The sequence below is a fragment of the Sus scrofa genome, chromosome 1 (genome assembly GCF_000003025.6).
Source record: "Sus scrofa isolate TJ Tabasco breed Duroc chromosome 1, Sscrofa11.1, whole genome shotgun sequence".
Lineage (NCBI taxonomy): Eukaryota > Metazoa > Chordata > Mammalia > Artiodactyla > Suidae > Sus > Sus scrofa.
Window position 1 is genome coordinate 2,882,392 of NC_010443.5, and position 21,814 is coordinate 2,904,205.

The 21,814-nt window shown below is 46.1% G+C and overlaps 1 protein-coding gene and 1 non-coding gene across 3 annotated transcripts in view; both read left to right on the forward strand.

Annotated features, from left to right (window-relative positions):
- The window catches only part of LOC110256592 (classical arabinogalactan protein 7-like), a 213,879-nt gene that overhangs the window by 55,526 nt on the left and 136,539 nt on the right, over positions 1 to 21,814 (forward strand). The window lies entirely within an intron of this gene.
- On the forward strand, positions 11,351 to 11,427 carry MIR9831 (microRNA 9831). The gene has a single exon (NR_128518.1). It is a non-coding gene; the product is annotated as a microRNA 9831 (primary transcript).

The window sequence follows — 21,814 nt, forward strand, 5'->3', positions numbered from 1 at the left end:
TGGTCCATCAGAGAAGGCAGGTGTCAGACCCGCCCGCCGTGCTTCCTGACGCAGCACAAAGAAGGGGAAGCTTGCATCATTAAGGTGGGCTTGTGGGGGAGGAATTCCCTTCCCACGTTTATTCCAGAAGAGAGAAATGTTTTAAACCGCGACAAATTGCCATGTCTGTGGGTACAGAGCCCTTCCCAGAAAAATGTGATTTACATTCACGCTTCTGCCGTTTGGCAGGAGCAGATTTTCTGTCATGCGTCATTGAAAACATCTCTCTGTAACTCATCACAAGGTTGCAAACACACCCGTGGAGAGAATTGGAGTCTGTGTCACTTGTATTATTGCTTTTCAAGTGTCCACCCTTTCACCGCGAGGGAGGCTTAAAGCCTGGGAGGAGAAATAGTCTGGCTAAGCCATGTTTCTAGGAAAAGAGAGCATAGCCAAATCGGTTTAAAAGTGTAAACTAACAAGTTTTATCTTGTGCTTTGGTATATATTCACAAATGGACTATTTAAATCTATTTTCAAATGCAAGTGGTTTAAGTGCAAAAATCAGTTTGAGCAACTTTTTAAGTTGTAAATCTCAGTTGAACTGTTGGAAGTAAGATAAATATTGTTGGGGAAAGAAGCATTTCTGGTACTCCTCCTGTAGGCAGATAATGGGATTTGTAATCATTGAAGTATCAATAATATTAAATCTCGATTCCATAGAAATTAATGGTGCTTTGAGGTACATTCTGAATGGAAATAAGCCAAAACATTCTATTCACTTGTTTTAGAACTGAAAAATGCATATTACATTTAAATTAGCCGTATTTTCAAACACTGTTGTAATTTAAGAATACACAATCCTGGAGTTCCCATCATGGCACAGCAGAAACGAATCTGACTAGGAACCATGAGGTTGCAGGTTTGATCCCTGGCCTCGCTTGGTGGATTAAAGATCTGGCTTTACCGTGAGCTGTGGTGTAGGTTGCAGACGTGGCTTGGATCTGGCGTTGCTGTGGCTCTGGCACAGGCAGTTTCAGCTCGGATTAGATCCCTAGCCTGGGAACCTCCATATGTCATGAGTGCGGCCCTAAAAAAGGACACAAGACCAAAAAAGAAAAAAAAAAAAAAAAAAAAGAATACACAATCCATGAGTGGGGACAAGGAATAAATGGGAACTCTGCGTTTTCTGTTCAAGATTTTTGCTAATTTAAAACTTCTCTAAAAAATATATTTTATTGAGGAAAAAGCACATCCAAGTTTGCTCCCACCTTCCATAGAATTCCTATCCATGATGAGACCATCGTGGTTAAAAAATTCCTATGGCTTCTAATATGTGGGATTCAAATTTATGTGTTCAGTTTTTTTTTTTTTTTTTTTTTTTTTTTTTTTTTTTTTTTTTTTTTTTTTTTTTTTTTTTTTTTTATTTTTATCATGTGTACCCCCCCCCCCCCCCCCCCCCCTTCCACTACTGTTGTTCTAGTCTGTATACGGTATTTTCTATACACCCTGGTATTGTTGGATTACAAGGTTATTTTCCTTTTTGGAGCATTAAGTGAATTTATTTCAATGGGGTTCCTGTATTTATGGAGCCTCATCCCTCAGTTGGGAGCAGGGGATAGGTGCCTCCCTAAGAAAGCAGAAGTTAGGAGGGACGACATCCCGAGACACAGACATCTCAGACTCAGAGTAAGTGGGTACGTCGGGCTGTTGAGATCCAGAGGTGGAAGTGATGTCTAAACTGGTCTAAGATGGGGAGCATTTAATGGTATCAATTTGGGAAGGATGGGGAGATTGGCCTGGAAGTTCTGGCTTTGCCTGTTCTCATGACAGATTCCAAACTTCTCTGTGCTTTGCTGAAATGACACACAAAACATCTGACTGGCTCTCCTCCCTTCACATGATGCAGGGAGCACATAGATTTACAAGTGTAGAGGCCAAAGTCTTACTCCAGCGTTTGCTTTGATTCTGAATGTCCACCGAATCTTAGGTATGGAGATTGTGCTCAGGTGTGTAGCAAATACTCTGCAGCCGTCCTCTTCCTGCTTCTTTGCCGCTGGCAGAATCTCAGTGTGTTTACCTCCCAAGGTTCCGGGGACCGCGGCTGCCTTCTAGTCGGGGCTGAATCATCACTGACCTGAGACAACCATGGCCATTCAGTTCCCCCATTAGCGATAGTTCAGCAGTGGCCATGTAACCCAGGCCCAGCCTCTGTGGCAGGACACGGCTGCTGGGAAAATGGTTTTTCCCAAAATAAAATGAAGTTTGGGGTGAGAGCCGCGACCCTCCTCCTCCCTGGGCTGAGTGCAGTGCTGGAAGTACCGCTGCCGTCTTGCTGCCATGGAAGGAAATCCAGAAGAATTTCAGCAAAGCCCCGCCTTTGAGCTGCTGAGTTAGCCAACCTTGGAACTACCCAACCCTGAGACTGCTTATGTCCAACTATTTAAACCATTTTTCATAACACACTCTGCTACCTGTAACTGAGACTATCCTATCAACAAGGAACCTGGACAAGAGAGATGACTCTTCGAAGATCCTCAAATGGTGAAGACAGGGGTGGCCATGTCAGTTAACAAAGGACATTATTTTCATTTACTGTCATGACAGTATGGTTGGTTCACATCCCACAGAGCAAGTTAATATTTAATTTGTTTGACAACCACACAGAAGAGATAGAATTGTTAGTAACTGCTGAAGACCAAAAGGAATCCATGTTTGGCTTTGTTTTCTTGTTGCTACACTCTTTTAACCCAGAGCCGTGCCACATCACGCTCAATAGAGACGAGAGGTGAGAGTACGTGTGGATATGGCACAAAGCAGAAAAGAGAGGCAGCAGGAGGAAAGTGTTGGTGCTTTCTTGTTTTCTTTTTGTCATTCGCTTTGGCTGCTGTGTTGTCGTGTAAGATGTAGCCAACAAAAAGGCTTGGCCTTAAATTCTGGTTTTGAATCTGCGTACTTACTGACCCAGTTATAGCGAAAAAGAACATGTGGAACTCAACTTGGAATTAGGTCATAGAGTCTCATGACGCTTGACAGACATCTTTTTTGGTACTGGCAGATTTTGCAGAAACATGTTTGGATCAACAGATTGCAAATTAGAAACTGGCACTGATTCCCACAATTGCTGACCACCTTTTTAAAGAACATTTAAAGCGGAATCATTATACATTCCCAAATTATTGTTCCCATAGCAATGCTAACACAGCCACCTTATGCAAAAGTAACTGCTCATTGATTGTTGTTTACATCTCAATTTAAAGACTAGTGTTTCAGGCCGAATGGCATGGCTAGACAAAACTTCTTTTTCTGCTGGACTCATACATTTTATTTCCAGGATTGTCTTAGATTTTGGAATGTTTTGGAAGTACAACCAGAAATAGGAATTAAAAACAATGACCATCAAAATGTGAAAGGTGCCCACGGCTTTGAACCCCAGTGTCTGAACAGACAGAGTGAGGTACTGAAGAGGCAAGAATGCTGAAGAAGCTTTGAAGTATGCTCATGGCCGTGACCTAGGCTCATAGCAATAACCTTGGCTTGTAGGGAAGCAAAAGCCAGCCCAGTGATGCAGCATTGTGGCCTCTGGTTTTATGTGCAATGCCCTGAGCACTCAGCCTGCAGGAGCCTTTTAGGACTGGCCGAGTCACTGGAAATAGAAATCAAGGAAGATGTCACAGTACTTGGTACTTGGCAGGGGAGGTGCCTTCCACCTTCCTGGGTCCTGTAGTGTTGCTGCCTCTCTGCTGCAGAGAAAACATAGCCTGAAGTGTGACAAGTTCCAGCAGGGGTGAGAAGGCTCCCCGCCTCTTTAGCCCTCTGTGATTTGTAACTGCTCATTCTACCCTTCACATGTAATGTAGGGTCTGTATCAGGTTTTAGGATTTCATTATATTTTCTTGTCTTATTCTCAAATTATTTCTCATTCTTTTATACTTATTTAAAAGTCCCCTGGTTGGCTTCTCTAACCATTACAATTTGAGAGATGAGGCCCTGTCTTCTCCCATAGGACTCAGTCTTACACTATCTTGGGGACCCAAGAGGCCAGGCCTTCTCCTCTAAGCCTGGTTCACACATTTCTGGTTGAATTTGAGCAGTGAGAGGACACATTTTCCTTTTGCAAAACAAAGTTGGCTTTGGACACACTCTGCAATTGGAACTCCGTGCTCTTTGTTAATTATCAAGTGCCTAAATTATATTTGGTTATTTTGGAAGGAAAATATGCAATAAGACAATATGTCTGTGCCTGGAAATCAGTTTACTGACATTCCATTCTCTAAATTAGACTTTTTCTCTACAAACATCCTGACCACATCTGTCATTCAAACAAACCAGTTGTGAGAGGCATTGGGAAAAAGCATGGAATCCTTTCTAGGTTTCTGGGCTAAAACGTACTTTAACATAGCCCCTCTGCTCCTATAACTGTCTCTTCCACACCCGTGTGTGTTTGAGACCTTCTTTTATGAGATCACATACTCATGGAAATATTGATAGAATGAAACCAAGATGGGAGTGCTCTCCTGAATTTTGGCTCTGCCATGTGGTTTGTGGAAGGAGAAACCGGCCTTTCATGGTTCCTGCATCTCATCCTCTTTTCCCAGAGTGGCTCCTGATGCCCGAGTTGGTGACGGTAGGGCTGGACATCGTCCATCCCACCCTCTCCCTCAGGGCCTTTGTGCAACTGCTGCAAATCCACCCATGATGCCATGTCTTCCTTTGGCATCTGTTCTGCAGCTGGGAGACTCTCCATGGCATAACACAAAGGGCGATCCGGTTCGTGTTGGAAAGCCCTTGAAGATGAAAGCTGCCTTAACAAGGTCAAATCCTGGAAACTTATTGATGAAATGTCCTCATAACTCTTCATGAAGCGGCACTGGGTACATCAGTCCTCTAAGGCTTGGAGGCAACTGTGAGGACACTCAGGAGGAAATGTCCGTTTGTTTTCCAAGTTAGTTTAGCTCATTGGTGACATCATAAGATCACTGTCACCTAGGCAATGGAACATGTTGCTATGGGAACTGCAAAGCTGATAACGCTGCTTCAAAATGTTGACAATTGGAAAAGCCTCTCTTTTTTTCCTAAGTCATGCCCATAGGGATGCATGTTTTGTTTAAAATGTTAACGTTTAAAGTTTGTTCATATAAACTATTTGGAAGCAAATAATTTGTGTCTCTTAAAATATTTAGAATATCGAAATTTGGGGAAAAGTATAACCATCTAGCTGCATTAAAAGCTCTTGTGTGCTGGAACTCTCACAGGCCTGATGAGCCAGAGTTGTTATAAAGAAGATATAAAATCTCCCTGCAAAGCCAAGAGAAACACAGCCATGTGGACTGGCCCATCTCATTCATGTCTTATCCTGGATTCAGGCCACTGATGAATGGTTTATGCGCAGAGTCTTGGTGCATTTCTTTTAGGTTTCACTTTCATCTCCTGAGAGTTCCTGCTTTCACAATGTAGGTTATAGAACCATGACAGTCTCTTCATGAAACCATGACTACAGCCACATGCCATACGCCCCCAGGTTTGTATCATTCCACAGACATGGACGTGTGCACATATGTGTACGAGTGCACGGGTGTACACATACATAGAGTCAGTCCTCATTGTCATGTAGTTGGGTTCCGTGGTCACCACAAACATGGAATCAGTGAACACTGAACCACTGCACCCACTGGAAATTCAGGGTTAGGTTCCTGCCAGACTTTGGTCACACTTTTTTGTCTATTGATAAATACAAAAACTTATTTTATGTGTGTTTCTGTTTAAAGAGACCTTATTTAATATACACTGTTGTTTCATTGACATTGAACTCACAGCCAATTGCACTGTAATCCTATGTGTAAACAAAATGTATCTAACAAATGTATTTTCCCCATAAAGTACTAGACAACACCTCAGCGCCAAACATGGGGGCCATTTGAAAGACTTAAATCACACACACGCACACCACAAAAACGTGGGGAAATGTGGCTCTAAATAGACCAGAGAAGGGGCATTTGCTTACAGTATGAGCTGAAACAAGAAGGCAGAGTTTCACTTTGTTCAGCCTCAGCTGGAAATGCATGTGTTGGGAGACAAATTTTTCTCTTCTCTGTGTGTGGCCACATGTGAGCAAAAGCACCACAAGCCTGACTTGGGGTGACAAATACGTTTTAGTGAGTAGGCGAATTCACAGATATGGAATCTGTGACAGATGAGGACCAACGGTATGTGTGTATATATATAACATCGATAACATCTTCCCACCGGCTGGAAGATCTGGCGGTGAACCACGTGGAAGCCAGGGCAGACCTCTGCCAGAGAGAAAATACCACACACTTGCTGTCCCTTGAGCACTTCCTTCTGAGCACTCCGGGAGTGAGCTCCCCACTCCCTGGCTCCTCAAGCACTGGCTTTTATCCTCCTCACAAGCACCTACTGTGCGTGTTGGAGTGATGCTTTCTCCCGGGCCCCGTGTCCAGGGCAGTTCTCCGCAGATAGTGGGTGAGCCACGCATGAGAAGATCTGCAATACGGAAATGCTTGTGTCAGGAGGCTGGGGGTGGGCAAGGCTCATCTGAAAGATGTTATTGGTCTGTCTCCCTTCCGTGGTTTTCTTTTTGTCTGGTTTACTGGCTGCCCCAGCCATCGTGCAGGTGACAGAGTAATGAATTAGCAGTCTAGAGACTGTGCCAGGTCTTGCCTGTACAACCAGGTAGGAGTTGCTCTTCAAGTCCTCATCTGTAGAACAAGGTCCTTTGTTTAGGGAAATTCTATGATTCTAAAGTCCTTTTTGAAAAAAAAAAATTAATAATGTAATTCTGAGAAACTTGGATGGAATTGTGTAACAAAGTACTTGCATGCTCTTTTAGAAACCCTGTTCTTATCATTTTTCCCCCCCTTAGGGCTGCACCCACGGCTTATGGGGATTCCCAGGCTAGGGGTCGAATCAGAGCTGTAGCCACCAGCCTATGCCACAGCCACATCAATGAGGGATCCAAGCCACATCTGCAGCCCACACCTCAGCTCACGGCAATGCTGGATCCTTAACTCACTGAGCGAACCCAGGGATCGAACCTATGTCCTCATCGATGCTAGTCAGATTCGTTTCCACTGGGACGTTGGGAACTCCAGGAGCCCCATTCTTTTTTTTTTTTTTTTGGTCTTTTTGCTGTTTCTTGGTCCGCTCCCGCGGCATATGGAGATTCCCAGGTCAAATCGGAGATGTAGCCTCCGGCCTATGCCAGAGCCACAAGCTGTGTCTGCAACCTACACCACAGCTCACAGCAACGCCGGATCGTTAACCCACTGAGTAAGGGCAGGGATCGAACCCACAACCTCATAGTTCCTAGTCGGATTCGTTAACCACTGCGCCACGACGGGAACTCCAGGAGCCCCATTCTTTATGAAAGCATTCAGGAGATAATGCAATATGTGCTTTTTATGTTCTCCATTTAAAAGTTGACTCATTTGAATAAAAATTTTTTTGATGGATTTTATGAATGTTTTGGGTTTTCAGAGCTAAATGAATTTTCGAGTTGTGATGGCATCACAATTCTTAAAAATTGTTTAATAGCATTAAGATTAGGTAGGCCGTTTTGTGTAGGTTTTTAGTAACTGAAAAAGTATAGGTTGTTAGCAGCACACTGGAGCATGTACTGCCCGTAGTGCACTCTGTTAGTCACTATAATTATACTGGTTCTAGACACAACAGCACTCTCAGTTTTCAGTTGATGAAACCAAGGTTCATAATGGCTAGGATGTCTGCTCCACTATTCAAATCCAAGTATCCAGGTCCCATAACCTACATTCTTTTCCTTTGGCTTTGCAAAGTATAACACTCTAAATGTGCATTAGATTTTATTAGCAAAACTTGGAACTTATTTTTTGCAATTTTTAACTCCAGTGTAGTTATAAGATCTAGTATATGGGAATAAAAAAATTGAGGAAGTAAACTTATTTTACTAGGAACCAAAGCTTCATCCCTTTTGCAGAACAAAATTAGACTTCGGAAAAAAAAAAAAAAAAAAACAAACCCAAAAAACAAAAAAACCCCAAGATGTTATTAAAAGAAGCTTTCAAATATAGTTTTTATTCTGGTAGTATTGCTTTTAAGCTGGTAGATGCTATATATGTTAGTTGCCTTGTGACTCTCACAAGCGAAAAGCACTGTACTTAGCAAATTTGTCAGCAATTTATTTAGATGCCGTTTGACTATCTGATGAGCAATCAAAACATTCCCATCTGTTCCTCAGGGAGAGTCTGAATGTAAACATATCATTCCTTCTGTTCAGCTCCTGGGCACCCTCTCTACTTTCTGAGTCTTCTGCCCAAGTTGCTTACCTTGTCACCGACATCCCACATATGAAAGGTTCAGCACTTCCTTGAGTGCTGCTCGCCATTGGTCACCTTTCTCTCCCAGTCAGGATTGTCCTGTCACATCGCTTCACATTGATCACATCACCTTTCACTCACCAAGTGTTTATGGAGCATTTAGCTTACGCCAGACACTATTCAAGGTACTGGGAACACAGCAAAGAGGAAACGAGTAAAATCCCTGCCTGGGCTTACATTCTGGTGGAGAAAAGAGAAAATAAACAAGAGATGGGGACTGGGTGTTGCTGGTAGACCCAGCAGTGTGCGCCAGAGAGGGACCAGAGGAGGAAAGGCCACCTGAGTGGATGAGACTGCCGGGGCACAGGAAGCTGGGGACCAGTGAGGGAGGGGTGGGAACGGTGCTGCCGTGGGGGACAGAGCACAAGCGGGAAGAGGACTGGAGGGGGCAGGTGCAGGGAGGGACTGCAGGTGGCAGGTACGGGGAAGGACTGTGAGCGGCAAGAGGCCCTGGGCTAGTGGCCCAGGTGGGACCTGTCCAGCAGCCGGAAGCAGAGGGTAACCGCTGCGGGTAGAGCTGGGGATGGGCCGAGGGAGCTGGACACGGCAGCTTCCAACAGTAGCCACAGAGACCACGTGGAGGTTGCGTTCCTGACCCTTTCCAGTCGGGCCGCATCAAGGGTCCTCCTGCCCGCGTGGCTTCCTCCCAGAGAAGGAGAGGAAAGCATTATCCTTTCACCCGAAGACAGAGGGCCATGAGCTCCAAGCACGCACTCTGCGGCCAGGTGGGCCTGGGAGTTCCACAGGGTCTCCTCAGTCCACGGGGGGGAGGGCGGGGCCTCCGCGGGCGGGGCGGGGCCTCCGCGGGCGGGGCGGGGCCTCCGCGGGCGGGGCGGGGCCTCCGCGGGCGGGGCGGGCGGGGCCGCGCGGCTCACACCCAATCCTGGCGCAGCCTCGCTCACCGCCCGCCGCCATCTTGAATCGCGGTGTCGCTCGGTCTGCGCTTCCTCGCGAACCCGAGTCGGTGACCCGCGCAGCCTTCCCGAGCTGGGATCTGCAGTGCAGCGCGGGGCCTCTGCAGGACGCCCTGCGAGCAAGTGAAACCCGGCCAAGCGCAACGGAAAAGAAAAGGTAGACTTTGCTTTATTCCCCGGACTCTGTACTTTTATGGCCTGGGAATTGTTAATGGGCTTTGCTGGTGACAGTTGAGCTGCTGAGGAGAAGAATGAGGCCTGAGGGGGGACAGAGGAGTCCTGGGCATCAGGACAGCCAGCGGGGAGCAGGCGGTGGTGCGGAGGGAGAGGGGGCGGTGGGGAGGACGGAGATGAGATGGGAGGGCGGCTGTGAGGTGGGAGGACGGTGATGAGGTGGGAGGATGACGGTGATGAGGTGGGAGGATGATGGTGATGAGGTGGGAGGATGGCGGTGATGAGGTGGGAGGATGGCGGTGATGAGGTGGGGAGGACGACGATGAGGTGGGAGGATGGCGCAGTTGAGGTGAGAGGGCTGTGATGAGGTGAGAGGGCGGTGATGAGGTGGGAATAAGGTGGGGAGGACGGCGATGAGGTGGGAGCGTGGAGATGGGGTGGGAGGATGGCGCAGTTGAGGTGAGAGGGCGGTGATGAGGTGAGAGGGGGTGATGAGGTGGTGATGAGGTGAGGAGGGCGGTGATGAGGTGAGAGGGGGGGGGGGGGGGGGGGGGGGGGGGAGGGGGGGTGAGGTGGGAATAAGGTGGGGAGGAGGGTGATGAGGTGAGAGGACAGCTAGAGGAAGTGGAGCAGGGACTGCCTGCAGGGCCAGCAGTGAGAGGGCTGACACACAGCGCAGGAATCTTGACAGGGGTCGTGTTTGAGAGAAAATCCTTCAGGAAGGAGAGGAGTTAGTTCGGTGTCATTCAGATGGGCCCAATTATGGTGGATGGAGGAAGTTATCAGCACTACTGTACATAAAAGAGACAACTAATCAGCATCTTTTAAGAACCTATAATGGAAAAGAATCTGGAAAAGAATAGATATACACATGCAGGGGTAAAACTGAATCACTTTTCTACACACCTGACACAACATTGGAAATCAACTCTACTTCAATAAAAAAAGAAGTTATTCAGGAGAGGACAGGAGCAGAGTAATAATTATATTATTGTGGGGACAATTGCCGACTTCCAGCCCCCTTTCGTGCTGGGCTCCTCCTTATTCCTGTCACAGGTGTGAATGCATGTGACTCTCCGCCCAGAGGTGACTGTTGCTAGAATGTACATGTTAAGGAGGCTGTGACTCTTTAAAAGGAATTTTTCCCAGGTGGGGTCCCCAGGGTCTCAGGCCTGGGTTGCCAAGAGCAGTCATGAGGGACCAACTCTAGCAAAAGCCCTGGGACTGAGAGGGCCTGCATCAGCTTCCACTTGGAGCCATGGAGGTGGCCAGCTACAAATGCCTTTTAAATGTTGCTCCCAACACTTCTGTAACTTATCAGGCCATTGCTTCAGGTAATTTTATCTTGAAGCCATTTTCCATTTTATTTCTTATTTGCCTGAAGGGATAATGTCCTCGTTAAGCAGACAGGAGCTGACAAGGTGAGTGATCATAAAAATGTATTATAACTTTGTAAAAGTTCTCACCCAGCACCCTCCCATCATCAACTCAAGACCTATTCTTGGAGTAATTAAAATCCTATGATAACTGAAAAGCATCTCTTCTCTCCTTTTTCTTCCTCTGGCTGGTCCTGACCAGAGGGCCCTAGTGAGAGTGGCTCTGATAAAGTCAGGATCTTCTTCAGAACGTGCAGCATAATTCATTTTACCCAGAATGGATGTGGAGCCTCCCGGTGCTTCCAAATTGGGCTGCACCAACTCTGAGACTTTTGTGTTCCGTTTTCTCAATGCTCCAATGAATTATCGAGACAAAGCTTTGTGTCAAGATAGAGAAGCAGCATTTTTCAGACCTGCATTTCTGGCTGCGAAACAGGAGCCCAAATCCTAAATGTGTCTATTTGGTCAGCTTTCAGTTCAAACAGCTATTTTGGAAATGCAGAGTTTGCAGAGCCTGGTGCCTCTCCTGAAGTTTAAATCTGAGCTGTTGTCACCAGTTACAGGCTATGGCAGATGGCTTGCGGTGTGTAGAGGAGGACAATGGACAAGGAATCGACGAGAGAAAAGAGCAGCACGCGCCCTGGTTCAGCAACTCCAAGTTGCCATTAAAAGTGTATAATTTAACCAGACTCTATCCTTAAAAATCCGTGCTCAATTAAAAGCTGTTTCCAGTCAATGGGTTGTGACACAGAGTTTCTGTGTTCTAGGAACACCTTCTACCCTTTAGACAGACTGCCTTTCGCCCTGAAAAATGGCATCTAAAGCCCCACTGTCAGCTAAAAGTGTGTAACATTGGTGGCACCTCCAGGTTTCATGGCATTTCCTGTCTCTTCACCATGTATAGGCTGTACATTAAAACTTCCGAATTCCTTTTTTCTATTTTCAAGGGTTCCCGCACCCCAGTTGACAATGGAATCCACAATTATAATAAGCAACTTCCAAACGAAATTAAGGGCCCTACTTTCCTTATAACCATTGCTCTTTTCCTTGTAATTCTTCAAAATGGCCCAAGACATTTTAAGTCTGCCATGTGACTGCCGTCTTTGGCTTCTATGCAGAAAACAGTGCCTCTTGGTTTCGTCATCTGCTGCAAATGGACCTATTCCCCTCTCATTTCTCAACCCAAGCTGTGAACCTGTTGCTGGTGATAATTTGTAGTCTGAGCTCTCTGGGGTCCAGAGAGAGCTCTGCAGGTGCCTATCAAATGTTCCACCTGAGAAAGACCAAGCCATACTAAATCAAGCACCATGGCTTGACTCAGCTTTCCAAGTTCTGCAGCAGAACAGCACCCCCTCCCCCACCAGGAACAGAACCTCCCATCAACAGCTTCATCCCTCCCCCTGGTTTTCTCCCAATAATTTTTGTGAGGATTGCCTGGGGCTGCCAACTTCCATTTGACATGGCTCATTCCTCCTCTCCCAGCTATTTGCTGAAATACAGGGCTTCCTCCCCCTCTTGTTAGAACAAAACTTGTTAGGAAGTTGACCCTAGTCTTCTGAGGCTTCCTCATGTTGTCCCAAGGGCTGTCAGGTAATTTGTTAGTTTGTTAGTTTAAATGGCAGAGCTAAAAGCTTTTCTCTAACCAACTGACTGGTTTCCCCTCTGCCTCTGAGCAAGCTTCATTCTAGAGTCAGAGATGTCCAGGCACAGCCTGCTGAGTTCATTAGTGTCTTAATTTTGGAACCTTCACTGGGTTTTCCTGCATCTCTGACGGAAGATGAGCCTCAGTGACACATGAGGACTTCTGTGCCTCGCTGGTCAGCACCACTGTGCTGCTGGGCTGGAGCCTCCATCCCCACATCCGTGCTTACTTTTCCAGTCTCACTGGTGAAGAAATAGGATGAGGAAGAAGGAAAGAATCAGAGGCAAGGAACATGGTCTAATGGGACAGTCTATAAGCCTGAACGTCTGAGTGTCACCTCCTTTTATGCGAGTTTCACAGCTGAGAAACTGAACCCACCCAATCCTTGTTTTGTCTTCACACCACAAGGCTGGGATGGGCAGAGGGCCATCAGGAGAGAGCATGGCTCCCACCCTGGAGAACCCCTCTAAAGTTGCTTGCACCAACGTCTAGTTCCAGTAGCATGTGGCCCATGGAAAATGCAGCTGCCGTTAGTAACTGAGGTTCTCAGACAGCCTTGCCCTCGCATTCTTGCTCCTAGCACATGCTCCTTCCTGGTTCGCCCACCACAAACCATGTGACACCTCTGAAGAAACAGATACGTGATGACTGACATCCTGAGTCTCTGCCCACGACAAGTAGGCCCCTGCAGTCACTGGGCCACAGTTCTTCCCCCAGTGAAGGACCCTGCAGGCAATGGAGCTCCATGGCTTACAGCAGGATTTTGGCCCCCATCACTAATGGTGTCCCACTAAGTATGTGCCAAGAAGACACCTGTTAAGCCTAAAACCTAATTTGATATGTGGAAGATCCATCTTCACATAAGACCCAGACTGGTGACAGTTTGGTTTACAGAGAGAGGGTCACAGTCCCAGAGGAGAGATCTACCCAGGAAGGGTGCTCAATGAGGAAGACAGCTTTATCGCCTTAATCCTGCAGCATCCACCCTTGACCTTCATGGTCCACTTTGGCCTCAGGCTTTCTCCCAGGGTTTAAGTGAGTGTGTGGGTATTGTCATACAACTCTCCTAGGTCTTAAGTGTACAACCAACATCCTCACTAAATGAAATTACTTTGTGTAGTGAAGGTGTTTGGCTTTGGGTAAAAGGCTTAAACTTTCTTCAAAGCATCAACATTACGGTACTCTGGAAATTGGATGGTAGAGGTGGTATTTCCTTTTATACAGACAGTAGGCACATACTATTACATAAAAGTTCACAGGGTGGTTAGTAAAATAATGAAAAATGTGAAATATCTATATCTAAAAAGGATAAAAGAGTTTAGCCACATATGTGAAAGAAGAGCTAAAAAACACACAAAAACCTATTAATTCGTTGACAGAAATTATTCTTTGGCAGTCATTGTTCCATAGAAGTCTTTGAATGGGTAAATTTTGAGCTGATGGAAAAGGGAAGAAAGATAGAACATGACTCATAGGGTTAAATTCTTTTAGGATAATATTCCATGGATACGCACAAATGAAGTACTAGGTGAAAAAAATAAGTGAAATTAGTGGAAATTTAGACATTCTCACTTAGAGAAAAAGTGAGGTATAAAAATAATACTTTTTTCATACACATTTACATTCGTTTGTTTAATAATCTGGAGTATAGGAGGTCCTTGCCATCCAAGGAGACTTGGAACCTGGGAAAAACCCCCTTAGAGAGATTCTTCCTAAATCAGGGACCAAAATGGTATCATAAAATAGGGAAAAAATATTGAGTGAGAATTTTACTTTGAAAAATTAAAACATGTCATTATATCTTATATTCTAAAAATTTAGGTATTAATTTCATTTGTGAGTTCTTTTCCTTACTCTTGGCCAATGACCTTCCTTCATAGCTTATTGCAAAAAAATAGACTCCATCATGGAAACTTCCTTATCTCTTCCCCAGCTTGCACACATCCACACTCAGACAGGTCCCTTCATTCCCTTCTGTTAAGACACATGAGATCCCCTTACCCCTCCTCTGGCGTTCAGGACCCCACCCCCCTCTTTTCCCAAGGACTTTGTCTTGCAGTCCCTCTCCTCTTTACCTTCACTTATTCCCTGTACTTGATCATGCCCTTCAGCATAAAACATTGCTCTTGTATCTTTCATCTTTGATAAGACAACCCTCCTGAATCCCAGAATCACCTCCAACTACTTCCTCCCTCTCTACTCCACTCGGAGGAAGATATTTCCATCCCCATGTCCTCAGCCTGGACTGTCCCCTAGCCCATTGCTTCAGCTCTCATCTTTGGAGGCATCCTTATGAAGCTCCCTTGTGACCCCATCTTCCACATCCAGGGCTCACTTCTCAGTCTTCTTCTCAACTCATCATTTCAACATAGTTGACCACTTCTTCCTTTAAGTGTACTCTTCTCATGTTTCTGTAACACCTCACCTCCTATTTCTTCGATTTCCTAGCTATTGTTCTCAGTTGTCTATCTTTGCTAAATTTTGGGGTACTCAACCCTTTTCAATATTTACACTTTCTCCCCAGGGGATCGCATCCAAAATAACAGTTTTAAATATTATTTTTGTGAAAATAACTTCTAAAATTTTACCTCCACCTTTCATCTTTTCAACGAGTATAAGAATATGACATGCAAGGTTTTCTGGACCTTTCCACATGAATGTCACACTTAATATGTCCAAAGGAGGATTCTTTTTCTCTTTCAGGCTTTATATTTTAATAAATGGCACTAAATCTCCATCCAAAACTAGTAACCGTCTCTGATCTCTCTCATTCCTTTACCTGTAACAATCAAACCTTAAAGAAATCCTGTTGTCTTTGCTTCCAAAGTCAATCCTAAATCCATTTACTTCTCTCCATTTCCAGTACCAAAAGCCTTGCCTTGTCTGACTTCTGTCTGAAGTAGCCTTCCTTCTGGTTTCTGTTCTTTTTCTTGTCCTATCACAGCATAGTCAGAGCACTCAGGGACATTTTTTTGGAGATGGAAACCATATGAAACTCCACTGATTAATATTCTCCAGTGGGATCCCAAGGCACAAGAATGAATATTCAAACTCTTTATCTTACTCCTTGCTGTAAAATTCTACAAAAACTGGACCCCACCTAATTCATCAACATTCTGTAACTCTCCATCACCCTACTTCAGGTTTACTTAGCAAGTACAGCAACGGGACTTGGTAATGAGTTAAACATAGGACATGAGGAAGGAGTGGCAAAATGACCTGGGTTTCTGCCTTGCTCGATTTGATAGGGTGTTAGACATTGACGCTTGTTGCTGTAAGAAATAGGCCACCCCAAACGCTCAAATACAATAGAATTTTATTTCTGATTCACATAAGGTGTGTTCCTAATCCAGGCAGATGTCCCCCGCTCAAAGATTCAGGGACCCAGGCCCCTTTCCTCCGAGTCCGCCACCCTAAGGTCTCATATTACCTGCACTCAGACTGTGGAAGAAGAGAGTGTGGAGAAAGCACATGTGCTTGTAGGTCTTGGTCCAGAAGTGAATGTGAGTGTTTCTGCTCACATCCCACTGACAAGGGCCAGGTGTGAGGCCACCACTGGATGCAAAGTAAAGCTGGAAAATACCATCCTTGGTGGGAAGGCACTTTCCAGAACTCTCTTCTAGACATGGAGAACACAAATTCCAGTGATCATCCAGCTAGCTCTGTCACAGATAAGCGTCTCTGACACAGAACATGGACACTGCAGAGAGCCAGTTTTGGGAGTGAGCATCATGGGTTCATGTGACAGCAAGCAAGGTGCAAGAAAAAGCACATACTTTGGGGTGAACTATCTATGCATTTGATGCCAAAACTCACCAGTCAATTTGGGTAAAAAGCAATTAGTCAACTGATGGTTGGACTAATTTTCAAAGGAAATTATTCATTTCCCAGAAGCTGTTTTGCTTCTTATCTATTTCAGCATCACATAAGTTCAACCACTGAAGTTCAGATTCAAATCATGGCATACATTCTGTGGATCTCAGAAACTAGAGCAGCAGTCAGAGGGAGGGACATGTGATTAAGATGGAGTGGGCTGTCCTGAACAAAGATTCTGGAAAGACCATGAGCTTATAAGACAGAAGTGGAATCTGCATATGTGGGTCAATGCAGTCAATGAATTGAAAAAGGGCCTTTCTTTGTTTTATTCAATTTGGAAATAAATATTGATCACTATTTCCTACAGCTCACGCAAGTGATGGAGGAAAAAAGGTGATTGAGACTATTTGGAAAGCCACTTTGACAAGGGAATGTATGAATATCTCTAGATACTCAGACTTTAACAATGAATATCAGATCAGCTAATATCATTGCACAATTTTATGTGACAGGACTGTACTTAGTAATGGGAACAAATAAAATGAGAAAAACACATCCACTCCGGGGAATTATACCATCTGGTGGAGAGGTAGCAAGAAAAGTTGATTATCTTAATGGCCTCTGCTGATTTCTAAGGCCAGGTGAGAAGGCCTGAGCAGAGCACCACGGGACAGAAAGGGAAGAACTCCTGGCAGACTTGGTTTCTAGAATGAGTCTTAAAGGAATAGCTGAGAGAGGTAGGAGGCCACTCCAGGCAGAGAAGAGAGCCAAAATCAGGATACAGTTGAAAAATCAGTGTGGGAGCACTGGGCCATTCTCCATCGGTGCAGGGTAGACAGCGACGGGAGTGGGCAGGGGCGCAGGGATGGGGAGGTAGGCCAGGCCAAGCCCAGAGCTTTGCTCGGGACCTTGGGCTTTACTTGTGTTTCTGGGAGCCACTGGATGTCTTAAAACAGAAGAGAACACAGTCATTTGTTATATTTTAGATGGCTTGCTCTGCAAAGTGTGTTTGAAGAGATCCGTGGTGTGGAGGCAGGATAACAGGAAAGAAAACCCGCCCTTTGCTGCTTGGCGTGGAGTCCGTTCGTTGGTGCATGCATCGATTCATCCAGCTAGTGTTAGGAAACATTGGTGTCATGCTGTACCTGGCTGGGTGCTGAAGATGTGACGGAAAATGAAAACAGGGTCCCATCCCATAGAGAAGGCGCTTCCTGCTGGGTGAGTGTGGAATCACCGAAACTTGCCGTTAAGAATTAGGTTGACAATTCGGTGTGTGTGCAGGTGCTGAACAGGCTGGGACTTCAACATTCTCGATCTCATGCTCTCGGCTTCCCACTATATTGCTGCCCACACACAATACCAGTGACCTGAAACGGGATCTCTCTACCAGGTAAGAGAAGACCAAAGCCTGGTTTTAATCACTAGCTTGCTTGGAAAATCACACCCTGTCGTCAGTATTCTGCTTAGTCCAGGGAATGTCTTCTATTCACTCTGTGTGACTTTGCTGTGTTACCTGGTAGCCACCTGTGTATGAGATGTGCTGAAGAAAGGGGACGTTTGCAGTTTTCTTTACAGAGTCGTGATCGAATTTGGCCTTGAGAATAGAGTTTGGAAGGGGGACTCAACTTTGTCACTGATCTGTTCTGTACTCTTTTTTCTGTTACTAATCATACTCACTGGGCTTGGAAGGGGGGTCTTCCAAGACTCACACTCACTCACAGATGTTCATACTCCCCCAAGCTAAGTTAGAGGCTGTCTTCTCCCCTCCTCTACAGTATTTATCACATCATATAGTAATTGCGTTTGCTTGGAGTTTCCGTTGGGGCTCAGTGGTAACGAACCCAACTAGTATACATGAGGATGCAGGTTTGATCCCTGGCCTTGCTCAGTGGGTTAAGGATCTGGCATTGCCATGAGCTGTAGTGTAGGTCGCAGACGAGGCTCGGATCCGGCATTGCTGTGGCTCTGGCGTAGGCTGGCAGCTGCAGCTCTGATTCAACCCGTAGCCTGGGAACCTCCACCTTCAAGGCCCTGTCCTTTCCTGTTAGCTGTGTGCATACAAGAGAGAAAAGCAACTTCCTGCCCACTGGTTGTCTTTACTCTTGAGTGATAAGTGGGAAGACCCCCGTGGTCCCTTCAGCCCGAGCCTTTCCCCCTGAGGCTGGGGCTGCAAGGTCCCGGGATTTGGCCCAGGTGGCCTGCATCCTCAGCAAGCCTGTTGGAGTCCTGCCTCCACCCTCCTGGCATCACAGTCCCCTTGACTCTTGCCAGCATGACTTATCAGATTGCTCTGACCAATCGGCCTTTCCTGACGAATTACGCAAAGGGCCAATGAAAAATTAGTGTACAAAGAGAGTCAAAAAGAAAGGAAAAAAACAGGTTGCTGAGCAACCCAACTCCGTAAGCAGTAAGCAGAGGGAGATGCTATTTTTACACCAGGAAGGTGGCTGCAGTTGATTTTGTAGCAAACTCCTGGCCTCAACCACTGGAGTGACCTCCTGGAGACCTCCCAATGAACTGCAGAGCTGCCAACTGCCAGGGGTAGGTCTCTGATGAAATGAGGCCTCTTCAGAAAGGGCTCCACAGCAATTATGTCTCTCAGAGTGCCCTGTGCTCTTCCTGCAGAGCACACATCAACGTTTGTAATTATAAAGGTATTTGCTGGGTTTTGTGAAATCTCCCTCTCTGCACTGGACTGGAAGCTGGCGGAGGGGAGGCACAGGGCCTGCTTCTCTTCATCACTGTTTATCGCCAGCATGTATTACACCGGCTGTTCACAATAGGTCTCAATCTTTGTAGAATGAATTGATGAATGAGTGGAAATTAGATTGATACTAGTACGTTGGATCTGATTGTCATGAAATGTCATCTCTAGTCAAAATGTGGGAGACCATTAGGATTTCAAAGGTTTTTCTGTAAGTTGCTAACAGAAGTATTTTTCAACAACAAAATACCTAAATGCTGGTACCTGCTGTGTGCTGTCCCCTAAATTAGCCAGCATGCTTGCACTGGGAGCACCCAGATCTGTGAGTCGCCATGCTATGTGACCTTGGAGCTCAGCTGGGAAAGAGAAGATGAGCCAGGCATGTGGGCTCTTCCAGGGGGCCTGCGCAGAACAGCAGAGCAGGGGAAGGGGCTGGGGTGCCCACCGCTGGGGGAGCAGTAGCTGTGTGGTCCTGGGAGGCCTCCGGATCAGGCGCCTCAGCGAGGAGACCTAAGAAGCGAGGGGCGGCTGTGCAGACACAGCAGACCCTCCCCTTGCCCTGGCTGTGCCCCAACACCGCCTTCTTGCTCACTCTCCTGCTCCGGCTCCTCACCTTTCCCCCAGCAGATGCTGGGAGGCCCTGCCCTTCCGTTTGGTGGGTTCCCCCCACTCCTCTGTCTACACACACCTGTCTCTGGGTGGTTTCACCCAGACTCAAGTTCTTAAATCCACACACAAATGTCTCCCCTCTGGAACTCATCTCCAGACCTCAGTTTATAAACCTAGCTGCGGAAGCCCTGGCCAAACAGCAATGATTTCTGCATTAAGCTTCCAGACACAGAGGGGTCATCCTTTCTCTAGGCAATTTGTTTCACTCCTGGACACTCTTGAGTTGTGAGGAGGGTCGTTTGCTTCTCCAAGTTCCTTTTGGTTCTGGAACCCCAAAATGCCCACATTCTTGTCCAACTGATGGTTAAACATCTCAAGGTAGCTATTGTGTGTCTTTTAGCTGCCTCCTTGTATGTTTCCAGACCTTTAATAGATACTTGATACGTGCATGTTAAGTGTAAAGCATGGCGCTAGGTGCTTTGGTTACTGAAATGATGGTCACAGAGTCTGTCCTCTGGCATCTCGTGGCTCGGTAGGGGCAACAGGCTTTGTCCTGCATGAGCTAGGACATGGTGAACGTGCTGCAGCACCGACCCCAAATGCAAGGGGGCCAATCAGACGAAGTGCTGCTGAGGGGTGTCCGGGTGGCGGTCCATGTGGTCTCAGGGCGGAGCAGGCGTGTGGAGGGTCAGTAGGACTCAGACGTGGGAGGCTGGGGAGGCTGAGAGACTGTGCGGGAGAAGGTAGGAGGGACTGGCACAAGGGGCCAGGAGGAACTCTTGTTTTGCTGCTCGAGGACCCTGGGTGCCTTAGTAGTTCTCTGGGCCTTTGTAATGAACTAGGCAGCTTCAACTACAGAAATGAAAAGTCCCAAGGTCTGGAGACCAGATGCCTAAAATCCTGGTGTCGACAGAGCCGTGCTCCCGAGGGCTCTCGAGGAGGACCCTGTCTTACCCCTTCCAGCTTCCCGTGGCTCCAGGTGTCTCTGGGCTTGTGGCAGCACCGCTCCAGTCTCTGCCTCCATCTTCACATGGCCGCCTTCCCTTGGTGTTTGTGTGTCTCTGTTTTCTCCTCTTTTGAGGACACCAACCACGATGAATTGGACTCACTTTGGTAGAGTATGACCTCATCTTAACCTGATTACATCTGCAAAGACCCTACTTCCAAATGAAGTCGCTGGAGGGTAGAACGCCACCATATCTTTTAGGGGGACACAGTTCCATCCACAGCAAATGGATAGTGGGAATTAGGTAGGAGGGTAGTCTCAAGGCAAACATATACTTCTTTGAAATCCAAGCTAAGGAATTCAGTCTTTATTCCTTAGGCCTGTGGCTCTAAGTCTTGGCTGTTCATCAGAAATACCTGGAAATCTTTTAAAAATGCTGATGTCTGGATTCTGCACCCAACCTGCATCAGAATCTGCCTAGGTGTTTCTGACACTTAACCGGGCTTAGAGCCACTCCTCTGGCTGACCAGGACCTGTTTCCCTCCTTAGGACGTCAGTTTTAGGACACCTCGAAGTCTCGAACAGTCACACCGAAGTGTTTTCTAGAGTTTCCGTTCTAAAATATTGCCCTCCAAATGGAGTATAATCCCCACAAGATTGTGTGGCCAGCCCAAGCACACTGGGATGATGGTTTATTTTGTTCTGTTTATTCCTCCTCTCTGGATGCGGTACAATGGTGGTCTTTTTCACAGTAGCCAGATCTGCTCTTGGCTCCATGCAGTTTGTGGTCTATTGAAACTCTTCCCACATCTTTCCACATGAATGGCTATAAATCCAGGTTTTCCCTATCCAGTACTTGTGCAATTGATTTTTGGATCCTAAATACAGGCCTTGACAATATATCTGTTTAATTTCATCTTGCAGTTTAAGTCAAGTGTTCTAGCCTGTTGAGGCCTTTGTAGTTCAAGTCTGTCGTTTATCATGTTAGCAACATCTCATAAATCTGTCATCTGCGGATTTGATAAACATGCCTTTTCGGGCTTCGTCCAAATTGCTGTAAACCAAGTTAAACATGTCTCAGAGAGAGATATATGATATTCCTCAGCGTCTGACCTCCATTGGCAAATACTCTTAGTTCCTAAATCAGCTGTCATTGAGCCAACTCTTAATCAAGCCATATTTTATTCTCAAAGAATTCTTTGAAACTTCAGTCATCTGGGAGGTGTTGCAAATTTATAATTAGTCCCTGAAGTAAAGGACAAGAAGACCAAATAATGGCAGGC